General features: G+C 43.3%; 1 long non-coding RNA gene across 1 annotated transcript in view; it reads right to left on the bottom strand.

The window, feature by feature from the left end:
• Positions 1-1,966: 1,966 nt before the first annotated feature.
• Positions 1,967-15,142, bottom strand: part of LOC131915562 (uncharacterized) — a 23,017-nt gene continuing 9,841 nt past the window's right edge. Inside the window, exons 3-4 of the long non-coding RNA XR_009380362.1 lie at positions 2,627-2,712; positions 1,967-2,234 (exon numbers count right to left, since the gene is read on the bottom strand). This is a non-coding gene — a long non-coding RNA (uncharacterized LOC131915562). The remainder of the gene's footprint in view (positions 2,235-2,626; positions 2,713-15,142) is intronic.

Raw genomic sequence — 15,142 nt, 5'->3', positions numbered from 1 at the left:
TGTCAGCAGCTGTCATTTGCTTATCAGCAATCAAAAAATTCAAGGCCAGTACAGCAACATACAGGATCCAGACTCCCTATGTATTTTCCATCTCTATGTGGTTTATTCTTTTTTTATATTATTATATTTAAACTATTCATTGTTTTTATGACTGACTATACCCTTTTTCTTTTCTTAAGCCTACGCACATTGTTAAACACACTGGAACCTGTTTAGAGGCTTTTCCCACCTGGATCTGTCTTACTGTGTATCTCTAGTCCTTGTTGTGCATGAGCAAAACACTGCTTTGCAGCTTTAGCGGCACCTGCTTCTTGGGTCATGAGAGTCAAGCCTAAAGTTTGAAGCCTGGTCAGAGGTGCATGACCAGGAACCGCATTCAATCCCCAAACTCTGGAATGCTGGTGCCCTGCACTGTGGCAGGTGGTTTTTTTACTTAGTTTTTGTTTCTACTTAACTTTAAAAAGGCTGTTTAAGTGCTCTGCTGTATAGTAGAACTTCTTAAAGGAGCCGTATCTTTTTTTTTTTTTCAGCTTTCTCAGGCCCTACATGGAAATATGGAACCATGTTGGGTGCCAAAATGTAGTTGCTTTTTTTTTTCTCTTTGCTCTTTGGGGGCCCACCACCCAGTTCCCAAATAAACATACAGAGACTCATTCTTTCTTATGAATGCCTGGCCTCAGTTTGGCTTATTTCTAGCCAGCTTTTCTTAAATTATCCCATCTACCTTTTGCCTCTGGGCTTTTACCTTTCTCTATTCTATATGTCTTCCTTTACTTCTTACTCCGTTGCTGGCTGTGTGGCTGGGTGACTGGCCCCTGGTGTCCTCCTCTCCTTGTTCTTCTATTTATTCTCTCTGCCTGTCAGCCCTGCCTGTCCTTTCTCCTGCCTCGCTATTGGCCATTCAGCTCTTTATTATACCAGTCAGGTGTTTTAGACAGGCAAAGTAACACAGCTTCACAGAGTTAAACAAATGCAACATAAAAGGATGCAATACATTTTTGTATCATTAAACAAATGGTCCACAGCATAAACAAATGTAACACATCTTAAACTAATATTCCATAACAACTCTCCATTTGGGTTCTTTCTTGGACTTCATCTTCACAGAGCCTCTATCTGCTACAGCAGGGCTGTAGGAATTCAGGTGCCCAGAGCTACATAGGAACTCTAAACTTAAATGGTTAATAAGATAATAAGAAAGCTGATCAATAAGAAACCTCTTGGGGTCTGGAGAGATGGCTCAGCAGTTAAGAGAGCTCACTGCTCTTGAAAAGGACCTGGGTTTAATTCCCAGCACCTACATGGAGGAACTCACAAGCCCCTGAAACTCCAGCCCATGGGTTCTGATGCCCTCTTCCAGTTTCCTCGGGCACTTGTATGACTGTAGTGTACAAACAGATAAGCAGGTGTGCCTTCCTGTTGCGTGTGTGACACACACACACACACACACACACACACACACACACACACCACATTAATAGCTCTTCAGGTGGAATGTAACTGCTGGAATGAGTGTTGACAGCCAGGCTGCTGTGGCCTGAGTCCCAGGGCTGGTGACTCTGTTCCCACAGCTCTAGAGTTCATCTCAAATCTTGGAAGGGCTTCAGGCCACTTAAAGTCTGCTGATTACAATGTTCTATTTAGTTGTGCTGAGTACTAGTATCTCACAGGAACTTTGGAGTTTGTAGGTGAAGTGGTGTGTAGTTCGTAATTTATACACGTTGGGAAAACAGTCCATTAAAGGAGTCGTTCGTTTTAGACCGCAGGCTATCTTTTCCAGAGAGAAAGTGTTCCTGGGACATTCTCCTGACTGTAGTATCACCTTCCTGCCAGTAGGGGTCACCCTGGGCTCCCCAGAAGGTAAGAGGACAATCCTGCAGAGGGCTCCCATCTCTTGCAGGGTGTGCTCCTGCTTTTCCAGCGCTGAAAAACTGGCTAATTACAAAAGCCATGTGCACAGAAAAAAAAAAAAAATTGTTTTTATCACAGTCCTTTACCCAGGCCTGCTCCTTAAGAAAGTGTCCAGGCTTGAGAGCCAGGGAGAAGAGAGGATCTGGTAGACACGGGCCCTTGCAGAGAGGCTGTCAGTACGGAGAAGGAAGGTGTGGAGTTGAGGCAGCCTCCCACACCAAGGCCCATTTAGTTCTTCTTGGATTAGGAGGCAACACGTGGCACATTTCAGGTTGGGCTGCTTCTGGTTGACCATGTCTCCTCATCTTCTTTAATGCTTTAACCTAAAAGGCAAGCTTTTTCATGAATCCAAAGGCTGAGCGCGTAACAAAAGTCTCCAGGCACTTATGTGCTGAGAATAATTGTCTAGGTCTCAGTGGCCAACACCTAAGAGTCATCCTTTCTCTTTCTCTCTCTCTCTCTCTCTCTCTCTCTCTCTCTCTCTCTCTCTCGCTCTCTCGCTCTCTCGCTCTCTCGCTCTCTCGCTCTCTCGCTCTCTCTCGCTCTCTCTCTCCCTCTCTCTCTCCCTCTCCCTCTCCCTCCTCCCTCTCCCTCCTCCCTCTCCCTCCCCTCTCCCCCTCTCTCTCTGAAACATGCTGACCATGCTGGCCTGGGAATCAGATAGGCAATCTTCACTTTCCAGTACCTGGAGAGATTAGGGATAAAAGGGACATACCTCAACACAATAAAGGTGACTTGCAGCAAGAAGACAAAGTTGTCCACTCTCTCCACACCTAGTAAATGTAGTTCTTGAAGTCTTCACTAGAACAATAAGACAAGTGAAGGAGATCATGGGGTACAAATAGGAAAGGGAGAAGTCCAAGTGTCTTTAGTGAAGATGATTGTATACATAAGTGACACCGAAAATTCTACCAGGAAATTCCTACAGCTGATAAACTCTGCAAAGTAACATAACACAAAATTAATACACAAAAATCAGTAGACTTCCTACATACAAATGACAAATGGACTGAGAAAGAAATCACGAAAACAATACCCTTCACAATAGCCACAAGAAAGAAAGAAAAACATCTTGGGGTAACTCTAATCAAAAAGTGAAATACTTGTATGATAAAAACTTAAAGACATTGAAGAAGATATCAGAAGATGGAAATATCTCCCTTACTCATGGATCAATAGGATTAATATGGTTTTAAAAAGCCATGCTGCCAAAATCAATCTATAAATTCAATAAAATTCCCATCAAAATTCCAAAACAATTCTTCACAGAACTTGAAAGGACAATTTTCAGCTTCATGGAAACACACACACACACACAAAAAAAAAAAACCCAAGATAGCTAAAACAATCCTGAATAATAAAAGAACTTCTGGAGTACTGTCTCTGATCTCAAATTGTACTACAGCTATAGTAATAAAAACAGCATGGTATTGGCATAAAAACAGACATGTTGATCAATGAAATCGAATTGAAGACCTGATATAAGTTCACACATCCATGGACATCTGAATTTTTATATAAAGAAGCCAGAAAACACACTGGAAAAAAAGGCAGCATCTTCAACAAATGTTGTTGATCAAACTGGATGGCTGCATATAGAAGAATGCAAATAGTCCCATATTTATCACCCTGCACAAAACAACTTCAAATGGATCAAAGATCTCAACGTAAGACCATATACCTTGATCAAAGTGAACCAGATCAAAGTGAAAGTGGGGAATAGTCTTGAACTCATTGGCCCAGGAAAAGACTTCCTGAACAGAACATCAATAGCACAGACACTGAGACCAACAATTAATAAATGGGACCTCATGAAACTGAAAAGCTTTTGTAGGACAAAGGAGGCCATCATTCAGACAAAGTGGCAGGCTACAGAGTGGGAGAAAATTTGTACCAACTACACATCCTTCAGAGAGTTAATTTCTAAAATATGTAAAAAACTACTAAAAAAACTAGCCATCAAAAACAAATAACCCAATTAAAAGATGGAGTACAGATCTCAAAAGGAGAAACACAAACGACTGAGAAGCATTTAAAGAAATATTCAACATCCTCATTCATCAGGGAAATCAAAAAATCAAAACTACTTTGATATTTTACCTTATACCAGTCAGAATAGTCAAGATCAATAAAACAAATGACAGCTCATTCTGGTGAAGATGTAACGTAAGGAGAACACTCATCCATTTCTGGCAGGAGTGCAAACTTGTACAGCCATTATGGAAACAAGTAGGGTGGCTCCTCAGAAAGCTGAAACTAGATCTACCTCGAGATCCAGCTACAGCACTCTTGGGCACATCCCAAAGGACCCTACATCCTACTACAGAGACACTAGCTCAACCATGTTCATTGCTGCCTATTCATAACAGCCAGAAATTGGAAACAGAATAGATGTCTGTCGATGGATGAATGGATAAAGAAAATGTGGTGTGGATAAAGAAAAATTTACTCAAGGGAATAAGTAACTCAGCTGTTTAAAAAATGAAATTTGGAGGTAAATGGATGGAGAAAAAATATCAACCTAAGTGAGGTAACCAAGACCCCAAAAGACAAATATGGTATACATTCACTTTAATATGGATGCCAGCTGTTAAGTCTTAATAAGCAAGCTACAATCCATATAACCACAGAGGTTAGAGAGAGCAAGGGGATGGGGGGGAGTGTTGTATCACCCTAGTGTGGTGGTATTGTGTTCCCCAAAATATTGTGTACCCTAATAAACTTATCTGGGGTCAGAGAACAGAAAAGCCACTAGATACTTAGGATAGGCAGTGGTAGCACGCGCCTTTAATCCTGGCATTCCAAAGGCAGAAATCCATGTGTTCAAGGATACAGCCAAGCATGGTGACTCACGCCTTTAATCCCAGAAATCGAGCCTTTAATCCCAGGGAGTGATGGTAGAAGACAGAAAGGTATATAAGGTGTGAGAACCAGAAACTAGAAGCATTTGGCTGGTTAAGCTTTTAGCTGGTTAAGCTTCAGGCTTTCGAGCAGCAGTTCAGCTGAGAGCCATTGGGATGAGGACATAGAAGCTTCCAGTCTGAGGAAACAAGACCAGCTGAGAAGTTGGCCAGGTGAGGTTAGCTGTGGCTTGTTCTGTCTCTCTGATCTTCCAGAATTCACCCCAATAACTGGCCCCAGGTTTGATTTTATTAATAAGACTCTTTGAAATTCCTGTTGTTAAGGGTTAGGGAAAGGGCTAGGCAAAGGAGATTAGATTTAAGGTTCTTGTTAAAAAAAAAAAAAAGAAAGAAAGAAAGAAAAAGGAAAAGACAATTACTAGTTTTAAATATTTTACATTGGATTGGATTTTTTATATTGTATACAAATTATATATATTGAGATTGATATTATTAGAAAATGCCATTCATATAATTCTACTCTTGTTCAAGATATTGTACTTATACCGTTCATTTAACAATGTAATTCAATTGCTGATTCTTGAATGTTATTATTACCAACTATTAGGATATAAAGAAATGAAAGTTAGTAGTTAGACATTACAATAGAACTTGTAGTCATATTAGGTATGTTTTCAAGATTGAGCAGATATATTTTAGATAGACATGTCATCTTCAAACCCTTCAGAGATCTATAGAATATGGCATTTAAAATGTTTTAATAACTTAGAAAATTTTTCTTTTTTGACTCTGAGACATGTCGGCTCCTGGCAGTACCAATCTACTTCAGAGAAAATATGGGCATTGAAGAAACTGCACATGGAGTTAACTTTCATTGTGGCAAAAGTTAGCCACTGGACAACAAAGTATCCTTGAATCAACTGCTGACAAACAGGACAGACAAGACACCAAACAAAGGACTACCGATTCTTGCCAAAACAAGTGTGGTTATGGCTTTATCAAAAGGCATCTTCTGAGGCCAGGACAATATCACATCATCCCTGAAGTTGCCTTCGTAATCTGGAAAAGGTACAATGCCCTTTTCTTCGAGGGCAGCTGAACAGGCAGTGGGCTGATGGCTTCTGATGTACAGTGGAACAGCAGCTGAAACAGTTATTCTTCAAGAGTAACTAAACTCACACCTCTCAATAGTAGACTGGCATTTAATAGAAGGATATGGAGAAGAACGGGATGCTGAGATGAAGACACACACACACACACACACACACACACACACACACAGCCAAGAAGAATGGACAGCTGAATTCAAAAAACATCAACAATTTCCAGAATTTAAAATCCTGAATCATGGCATGACACTAGGGGAATTCAGGTGTTTTTGGTACATGGACTGCTTTCACCCAATGTGAGGTCGAACTGTTGACCTTGTGTACATCAGCTGAAGATGATGCCCCAACGCTGTGGAGAAACCTTGGGTGACTGTCCAGGCAGCTGGCTGTTTCTGTCAACTCACATTTGCTTGCATGTACTTCCTGTTTTTATTTTTGTTAGGTAATATTATTTCCTTCTTGGGTCTCAGAGGGAGTTAAAGATTAGTTAGTTATAGTTGAAGATTAGTTAGGATAGAAAGTGAATTAGGTACATTTTGGACTTACCAAAATAAGATAGATAATGGAATTATTTTCTCTGAATTTGTGAAATACAAATGGACTAGACATTGTTTAGGTATTTATTGCTTGTGTATATGGTATATAGTTATTGTACTTTTGTATATAGTTTTTCTCATGTTAGTTATAACTTTTTTCCTTTTTTCTTTTTATTAAAATAGAAAAGGGGAAATATGGTGATATTTTATTTGTACTGAAATGTGATTTTATTTGTATGTTAATAAATAAAGTTGTTTGGGGGTCAGAGCTAATAGCAAGCCATAGCAGAAGTCTGGCAGTGGTGGGGCATGCCTTTACCCTAGGAAGGGGAAATAGAATAGTTATGGATAGACAGGGTCTAAATGGAATCACCAAGTAACAGGGGAGATGGAGCCCTGACCGCCACCTCTCACCACCAAATGAAGTTTCCAGTACCAAGAACGGGGTACATCTAATTTAGTTGTTGGCCAAAGGAACCCCCAAACAACCCAGGCTAATGCCAAGGCTGTTCGTAGCTCTCCATAAGCTGATGGCAAGATCCTATTGCTGGAGACAACACCTACACAAGTCTGAACAAGAAGAAATTGAGCTGGTGCCACCTAGAGCCTCCCCACTACTGACTAGTGTTCATGATACTGGAAGGTGCTCTGCAGGCTACCGAGGGAGAACGGTGAACACCAACCCAACAACAAACCCTTTGATCTACAGTGGCGCTCTGCCTGCAGGAAACACGGGAGCAATAACGATGCCAAGCGTGTGGGAGTAACCAACCAAGATCTGACTGGATCTGAGGCCCACTCCGCGAGACGGAACCCATCCTTGGCACTTCTCAGGTGGCCAAGAACCTGAGACTAGATAGGCCAGGGACCTAGGGGAAAACCAAATACTACTGTTCTGCTAAATGAATGTAGCAATGAAAGGACTCCTAACTATATTCTGCTGTACTCATAGATCAGTGTCTTGCTCAGTCATCATCGGAGACTTCCTCCTGCAACAGATGGGAACAAATACGGAGAAACAGAGCTGCACCATGCAGAGAGTGAAAGGACTTAGAAAAGCCAGTCCTAAATGGGATGTCTCTATCAAATCCCTCCCCTCGGGGCTCAGGGAATCCTGCAAAATAGGAAGTGGAAAGAGTGTAAGAGCCAGAGGGGATGGAGGACACCAAGGAAACAAGACCCTGGAAATACGGCATAACCAACACACACATGAACTCACATAGACTGTGGCGGCCTGCACAGGGCTGGGCTAGATGGAGTCTCAGCACTGAGAGGGGAACCCCTAGCCCAGATGCTGTCTCCAATGGGTAACTACTCACAAATGAAAAATTAGTTTTCTTCAACGAGTCTCACTGTGGATACACAAACCACTCTTAAAGGCAGGCCCCAGGCCCAACAATAAATGGGAAACGCAAAATGAACTCAATAACATTTTGAGGGGTTCTTTGTCTTTTTCTTTTTCTTTTTTTTTCTTTTTTAAATCTCACAGGTCCTTGTTTATTGTTTATACATTAGAGTTTCTGGTTTTGTAATTTTTAGGACTTCTGTGTGTGCAAATGTGTGTTTCTCTATGTGTTTCTTATACTTTTTCTTAGACTCTTTTTCTTCTATGTGTTTTTGTCCTATTATTACTATTATTATTATTATTATCATCATTATTGATGCCTGTTTGTATTCTAATGAGAGTGAGAAAGAAAGGCTGTGGATTTGGGTGAGTCAAGAAATGAGCAGATCTGGGAGGAGCTGGGGGAGGAGGACTACAATCCAGATTATATTATATATAAAAAAAATCTATTTTCAACTTTAAAAATGTTAAGTCTAAATTGTTTAGATATTTTAAATCTTAGTTAAAAGCTGTCATTCTATTGGACCAAATATGTCCCCCATGACAAATATATAAAACATCAAACACGCAAAGTCCCTTCTCTATGCATTCAAAGACACAATACTAACAAGTCTCTTTTCTTAGGCATTAGCTAATGATTCCCTTTTTTCATGGCTAAAACATTTCCAGAAATTATGGTCCACACTGTCAGGGTCATTTCAGAAAAACCACAGATTTTGAACCAGTTTGGGTACATTAACCCAACATTAAACAGAATAAGAAACAAAACATTCAAAATTATATGATTTTGGAGAGGCTGAAGTTCCCTTGCTCACCAGGCAGGAGCATCCACAGAATGTCTATCTGGCCCCAGGGAAAACAGAGTACCTTGATTTTTGAAGAGTCTGCAAAGGGGGGGCGGGGTCGTGGTGCACGCCTTTAATCCCAGCATTCAGGAGGCAGAGGCAGGCAGATCTCTGTGAGTTTGAGGCCAGCCTGGTCTATGGATCGAGTTCCAGGACAGGCTCCAAAGCTACACAGAGAAACTCTGTCTCCAAAAAAAAAAAAAAAAAGGCTACAAAGGGTTATTTGGAAACAGATGCTGGAAACCCAAATATAAAAGCAAGTTCTGATATTTGTTTAATAGAATGTTAGTGTCCTTTAAAGGAGCCACAGTGTCTGTGAGTTCAAAGCACCAATGATGTTTTGCTTTAACTTTTAGGTGCTGGGAGCAAACTCCAGGCCTTGTGCATGCTAAGCAAGCTCTCTGCCATGGAACTACATCCCTGGCCCAGAACTGAGACTTGAGACAGGATTGTGCAGGCTGACTTTCCCCTAAGAACACAGCCATTGAGGACAAACCCTACTCTCAACTTCTCCTGCCTCCAGTGGTCCCCAGGGCACTCTGCCATGGAGGGAGAATGTCTTCAGTGTCCCCATGTTCTGTGCTGTGTCCCTTCTGCCTCTCAATCAGCAAGATTAGGAATAAAGAGAAGAAACCTGTGGGGCAGATGCAAAGGCTTTTCGTGCTGAAGCAAAGCCATTCCCCTCCTCGGGCTTCAGGATCCCCTGTGTAAAACTAAAGTCACTTCAACCCTAGGGCCTTGTGGCTAGTACTGACTGACAACTTGACAGGTTCTAGAACCACCTAGATGAAACCTCTGGGCATATCTTCAAGGGAGTTCCCTGGACTGAATGAAAACAAAAACAAATGGATCAACAGTGCTCAGCTTCTCTGCCTCCTGAACACTGCCCTTCTCTCCTGCAGCCTTGCCTTCCCTGACATGATGGACTGGCTACCCCCAAACTAGGAGCTAAAAAAACCTTCCTTTCTTGAGTTGCTCCTTGTCAGGCATTTTGTTATAGCAACAGGAAAAGCACGAACGAACAGGAGAGAGAAAGCTGGTGCAGTGGGGACTGGAGGAGGGAAAGGCAACAGAATGAGGCACAGAAGCACAGCTCTCACTGCCTCCAAGTTGGCACAGGTGACCATGGCTCACACTGGTCCAGCCCATAATACCCATAATAATGGCTGACCTCTCCCCTGAGCTCCTTGGGAAGAGAATTTCTGAGAACTCATAGGTAATTACCTTAGTCATGAGTTCAACAGGGGCTATTGTCTGAAGTACAGAAAGGTACATGGATAATCTATTTGCACCCAGTGAGCTAATCTGTTTTGAAAGCTGACACACCCATGTGAACATGAGCAATTTTCCTGTGCCTTGATTCTTCCAAAGTCCAGCTCTGCCACTACCTGGACACTACACCTGGACAAATGTATGCCCTACTTGCTCTGTGGCCCTCTCACTGACTCTCCTGTCTCCCCTTCTCTCCACCCAAAGCTCATCCATTCTTCTAGCCCACTCAAGTCCCTCCCATTCCTGGAGATCTGATCTAATGTTCTGACTCCTGATCTCAAGTGGCATGACACTGTCCAGGAGCATTACAGCCTCAGCTGGCTGTCATGTGACCATGGCGATCATTGTAAAGGCCCACTTGTGTCAACCAGCATTACAGACTCTATGGGCCATTATCCATATTACCCTCCTCTTTATTGTGTGTGTACCACTAACCATGCATGAATTGTGCTTCATAATAAAATTCATCTTCAGGGTTACTGAGAACAGCTGATATTTTCAACACACTGTATACCTGATAAGAAACTTCCAGGAATCCCTCAGGTAGCCCAGGCATAATCAGTCTTTGTCCTTTGAGTTAGAGATCTAGTGTCAAGTTAGCATGTGGGATTTGTCCACCTCCCTGTATCTCCCACCTCCAACACGGAACACCTGCATAACTCATTTCTAGATCTACAAGAACGGGAAGTCTCAGAAACACTTCCTTTTGCCAGGAGGGGTAGCACACACCTGCAATCCCAGCATTTGGGAGGCTGAGGTACGAGAATCTTGAGTTTGAGGCCAACCTGGGCTGCAAGGCAATACCTTGCCTCAAAAGGAAAAGGAGACCTAGGAGGGGAATGAGGAAAGAGAGGACGAGGAGGTGACAGTTCTATTTGCTTTTCCCAAAAGCAGTCCTTAGGGCCTACTTGGCCTGACATTCTTTATCTGAAACGCAGATGTAATGTCAGCATCCTCTGACCTACACCTCACTGGACTTGAGTTCAGGACTGGAGTGCTTTCCTGTCCTTGTTTATTTGATACATATTCTCTCCAGCAAATATTTTCTTTTATGGGGAAGATATGGGTATATGGTGGCTGATAGGCAATTCACCTTTCCCTCCCTGCCCACGGTTGGCAAACAGCTGCCATCAAGTTCTAATGGGGGGCTCTGGGGCCTCTTTTTGTGGAGGAGAGTGCCCAAGCAGAGGTCCATGACAGTAATGACTGATACGTGGGAATCAGGAATCCTGGAGCTGCTTCCAGATCTGTGAGTTCTCTGCCCTGGGGAGGAGGGATGCAGGAGACAAGCCCCCACTTCCACCTGTCAGATCAAACCTTGAGGGTTTCCTGGGCAGACACCTTGTCTTCTTAACTAAACTGTAGGTTCCATAGCACCTACAGGTTCCTGGCCTCTGTTCCTGTCTCCACGATATTGAGGCCACAACTCAATAGTCTCTTCCATCTGTCAGCACCGCCTCTCTGACTCTTCCCCTCTAAGATGGTGGGATCTTGGGAAACTGAGGTCACATGGGATACAAACAGAAGGCTCAAAGTCACCTCAGATAACACAGAGTGCTAGAGAAATGGGTGACTCTAAATTAAGGAGCTCAGTGGTGGTGGCCTGTGGTTCCCAGAGAATACTATGCGGGACTGTTGGTCAACACCTTAGCATTAGTGGACTTTCTCTAAGCAACAGCCCAGTTTCTGGAGAACCAACAAGCTACAGAGCACACTGACTCACCCAGTCCCCCTGCCATGGGATTTCCCTCTCATCAGCCACACCTTGCAAGGCAGCAGGCTAAGGTTACCAGCTCATTTGAATTTGCTGTTGTTTTGATACCCAAAATCCTTAAAACTCTCTCCTTGTCACCATGAAGCAGGGTAGAAGGACCTGGAGTGTGATCTGCTCTGATCAGGCAGAAAACCTCTCTTTTCTAGTCTTCCCTGGGCAGCAGGTTCCTCTCCCTAGCGAAGGCATCAGCACAGAGAGAGTCACTCAGGGCCACCAATTTGGGTGAAGTATCTGTTTGCATAATCCACTTTTCTCCTAGAGCTGTAAAAGTAATTGCTCATTCATCTCTGGCAAAGGAGACCATTACTGTGATTTGGATCTAATTTAAATGTCAGCTCCATTTATGAGCCCTCAATTCATTAAGCTGTCAAGACAAACAGATGGTGCCTCTAGTTGGGAGTGAGGGTAGAATGGCTTGGAGAGCATGGAGATCAGTCAATAAAAACCTATTTGCACAGCCATTGAGTGTGGTGCTCCCTCCTAGAAGAGGCACCTCACCCAGAGAATTAGCAGATCATAAACAGACCTGAAATCCTTGTTGAGAGAGAGAGGGAAAAGTTGGCATTCTAGGCAGACTGTGGTTATGAAGGGAGACGACAAATGATGGGGGGTCAGGAGGGTTCAAAGCCCACTGCAGCTGGGCCCAGTGGCACACACCTACAATCGCAGCACTTCGGAGGCTGAGGTAGAAGGCCTGTTAGTTCTAGGTCAGTCTGGACTTGAGTCTCAAAGGGAGAAAGGAGAAGTCCTGCTGTAGCTCCAGTAGGTGACAATGCAGCCAGTGTCACTACATGCAGCTGCTCCCTCTGCAAAGACAGCCCGGAGTCAGTGCCCTGGTTCCAGGACTGGTTGAAGCTTCTGTGTGCAGGATACCAGCAGGTCTTGCAGTGACTGATACAAACATGGTACAGAGTAGTTCTTAGTCCTGGGTGCTTATAAGGTAACACTCACTCACTCATAACTACAATCCAACGCCGAGTGTCAGTCCTGGGGCAGGTCCCAGCCAGGGACTCTGGGAGCAAAACTGCTCCATTCCTTCCTTTGGGAAAGGCTGTCTTCCTGAAGGACACAGAGAGCTCTGCTTCCAGAGATCAAGGCTCTTTGCACAGCAGTCTCACACATGTGCAAATGCAGATTATAAAAATAAGCCATTCTGGCCAGGTGATGGTGACACACGCCTTTAATCCCAGTACTTGGGAGGCAGAGGCAGGTGGATCTCTGTGAGTTCAAGGCCAGCCTAGTCTACAAAGTGAGTTCTGGGACAGGCTCCAAAGGCTACAGAGAGAAACCCTGTCTTGAGAAAAAAAAAAAAAAGCCATTCTTTTCAGTTATATTCATTAAGTCACAAGCTTTATCATCTAAAATGTCAACATCTACAGCTGAATATTGAAAAAGAAAACTCTGCCTACTTGCTGTCTACTGGAAAAAATGACAAAATATATGTGTGTGGTGTAAAATTATAAACAGTTTTACAGTACTGAGTGTTGAATGTAGAACTTTGTGAATCTCTGGCCAAGTGCTCTGTAACTGAACTATATCCCCAGCCCACCCTCCCAGCTATATTTTAGTTTTAAAAGGCATTGTTATTAGTGTGTATATTTGTGCATATGTAATGTGAGTGGGCACACATTCCAAGGCACACATGCAAAGGTCACGGGACAACTCTATGAGGTTATTTCTCTTCTCCCACCTCTACATTGTTTCAGGGATCTAAGTCAGCTAGCTAGGTCTCCATGGTCTCACTGGCACACTTTTTTAAATTTTGGAATAGAGTCTCAGTGCCCAAGAAGGCCTTGAACTTATCGTTTCCCTGACTCAACCTCCCAAAAAGGCAATAAACTGCACCACCAAACCCAAAGGAAAATCAGATGACGTAAATGTGCACGTGCTGTTAGCCCCAAAGCAAGTAAAGGAAGCTAGAGAATTTCAGTTTGAAAAATATACTGCATTTCCTTCTCCTGCCCACCCTGCCACTGCTGACCCCAGGGAACTGAGAGTGCAATCTGTGTGATACTGGCCAGTAAGTGCACAAGTCAGGAGGCTGAGGCAGGAGGATCACAGATGCAAAGCCTGCTAAAGTTAGCATGAGGTTAAGACCAGCCCCGGCTACTTAGCAAGACCCTGCTAACCAGGGTCCAAAACACAATGAAAAATAAAGGGGCTTTGAGGCATGAACCCCAAACCCATTTTTTAAGTGACAAACTCCGTTTATTTAAAAATGCCATTGTTAAAGCTATTCGTGTCATGCCTAAAATTGCCTTTGCTTATCAGTTCTGCTTAAGTGCTTTCCTGTGCAAAGTATGTTTGGCATCATTGCTCACATAAAGTACTTGGCTGGGCCAGTCTGGTCAGAACACAGTCCTATGGAAGTAGAGGCAATCTCATTTCTGGCACAGATGGTTCTCTAAATAAATTTTAATATATTTTATCTTTGTGTGTATATGTGTGCCTAGGTGTGGGTATATCCTCTATGTGAGTGAAGTGCTGAGGATCCCAAGAACGGGGCCAAATTTCCTGGGGCCGTAGTTAAAGAAACTGAGTCACCAAACATGGGTGGCTATGAAACAGACTCAGATCCTCTGCATGAGCAGCATGCACCCTTAACCTCTGAGCCATCTTTCCAGGCTCCAATTCCTACATCTTAAAGGTTTGAATACTCTGCTCAGATGTAGAGAAAGGAGAGAGTGGCATCAGGGATTTGTCTGGGTTTCATGTTTGGTACACAGGATGGATAGCCGTTCCACCAGCTAAGTCCCAGAAGTTAGGGAAAAAGCAGGCTTCGGGAAGAGGAACAGGAAGAGCACAGGGAAGAAGGGGGCAAAGACGGTTAGTTCAGTCTAGAGGGAGTCTGTGGGAGACCAAGGTGGAGATGTCAACACAGAGTTGGATAGACAGTCCTGGAATTAGAGCAAGAAGTACAGTGGAGAGGAGAAAATAAGCATATAGACGAGAGGGAAAAGCTGTCAGCATCCACAACACCACTCCTAGAGGAGGAGGAAGAGTGCATCACATCCCGCAGTGCAGCCATGGTTCAGGCTGAGAATGTATACCCTGTGACAGCAACTAAGAGAAAAAGGCCATAACAGAGAGTACTGGAGAAAAGACGTCAACAAATGTTTCATGAAGTCCATGTGTTGGGGAAGTTCAGGCTATGCCTGAGAGACTGAAGGACATCCACGGAATGGTATCTTTCAGTATTATAGGTTCAGCAGTGTGAGCACAGAAAGCAACAGAAAGCAGGCTAGGTGAAGCAGAAGCCCTGTCTCAAAAAAAAAAAAAAAAAAAAAAAAAAAAAAACCACCACTGGCTGCTCTTCAGGAGGACCGGAGTGTGATTCCCAGCACCCACCCCATGTAACTCACATCTGACCACAACTCCAGCTCCAGGGGACACACACACACACACACACACACACACACACACACACACACACACACAGGGGGAGGGGGGGAGTCATGAACATAATTAAAAATAAAATAATCTTTAAGA

The sequence above is a fragment of the Peromyscus eremicus genome, chromosome 7, assembly GCF_949786415.1.
Source record: "Peromyscus eremicus chromosome 7, PerEre_H2_v1, whole genome shotgun sequence".
NCBI lineage: Eukaryota > Metazoa > Chordata > Mammalia > Rodentia > Cricetidae > Peromyscus > Peromyscus eremicus.
This window is presented reverse-complemented; position numbering and strand designations above follow the sequence as displayed.